This window comes from Vanessa cardui, chromosome 13 (assembly GCF_905220365.1).
Source record: "Vanessa cardui chromosome 13, ilVanCard2.1, whole genome shotgun sequence".
Classification (NCBI taxonomy): Eukaryota; Metazoa; Arthropoda; class Insecta; order Lepidoptera; family Nymphalidae; genus Vanessa; species Vanessa cardui.
In genome coordinates, this window is record NC_061135.1 from 531030 (window position 1) to 532589 (window position 1560).

The window sequence follows — 1560 nt, forward strand, 5'->3', positions numbered from 1 at the left end:
CATTACAATGGTTGCCGTAATTATAGGATAAATTTATGGTTTATCCTATAGTTAGAGCCTATTCATATCCCACATCTGGACATTCTCTCCTTTTTGAGAAATGTCTTCGAGTATATTCCACTGCGTCGACCCAGTGTAAGTAGGTAAATACCTGACATAATAATCATAATAAGTAAACCTCACGATAAGACAAAATATAGAAGAAACAATTATTATATTTCTCATATTAAATTTTCGAAAAAAATATTCCCGTACCGGGAATCGAACCCGAGCCTCCTGGGTGAAGGCCAGGTATCCTAGCCACTAGACCATACGGGAGTTGATATGATGTGTACATTTAAGCGACAGTTGAAGCGGTTGATTATTTCTATTATCGGCATATAATAAAAATTTCTATTTAATCAGCTTTATGTACCTTATCTGCTAATATATCAGACCGGAGTATTCTAACTATTAGATAATACAAAATGATAAAATTACACTACTATCAAGAGGATATTCCAATGAAAAAACATCCTGAAATCAACGTCAGTATTTTTTATGCAATAAGTTTAAAAAATATTTTGTTAAATAATAAGTTTTTTCCCTATACGCAAATTGAGAGTTATAATTCATAGATACGACTAACCCAAATACAGAAAACTGCGTAAACATTATTTGTCTATATTATTGTATTGTACCTAATTGTTTTAATGCATTTAAAAAAAGAAGTCATCATTATGATCCACTCGGACTTCTATTATTTGAAATTATTATCTCCCACATTGTGGACATTATTTTTTTTTTCTTTGGTATAGGTTGGCAGACGAGCATATGGCCCACCTGATGGTAAGTATCACCCATAGATAATGAAGCTGTAAGAAATATTAACTATTCCTTACATCGTCAATGTACCACCAACCTTGGCAATTAAGATGTTATGTCCCTTGTGCCTGTAGTTACACTGGCTCACTCACCATTCAAACTGGAACACAACAATACTAAGTACTGTTATAACTGATGAGTTGGTGGTATCTACCCAGACGGGCTTGCGCAAAGCCCTGCCACCAAGTAAACTATGGTTTAAATACTTGTTAATAATAATAATAATATTTAAATTTAACTTTATTTCAGACTAGTCCGTCCCGTTTTACTGTCCCGGCTGATTGAAGAACAAATATAAAGAGTAATGTCGTACAATTTTTCCGGCTAAGAAAGTCGAAATTCCCGGCTTTTCTCAATTACCTTCCTCCTGAACTTTCCTCTTGAATCACTTTGTTTATTGATGAAGACGGATTTGAAATCCGCTGCGCAGTTTAAACGCGACCTTTTATACAAAAGGGTCTGTATGTCGTTGTTGATTATTGGTGACTCCGTTTTAAATCCACTCTCCGAAGACGATTTCACAAGAACAACAGCCTCTAAATTTCCCACTGCTATGCTAAGGCTAGCTGGGCTTGAGGATAAGGCTTAGAACATATTCCACCACGCTGTTCCAATGGGTTGGTGGAATACACATGTAGCAGAAATTCGATGAAATTAGTCACATTCAGGTATCCTCAGTTTGTTTTTCTTCACCGC

At 35.4% G+C, this 1560-nt stretch overlaps 1 non-coding gene across 1 annotated transcript; it reads right to left on the minus strand.

Annotated features, from left to right (window-relative positions):
• Positions 1-246: 246 nt before the first annotated feature.
• Trnae-uuc lies at positions 247-318 on the minus strand. Its single transcript has one exon. It is a non-coding gene; the product is annotated as a tRNA-Glu (tRNA).
• Positions 319-1560: the final 1242 nt, after the last annotated feature.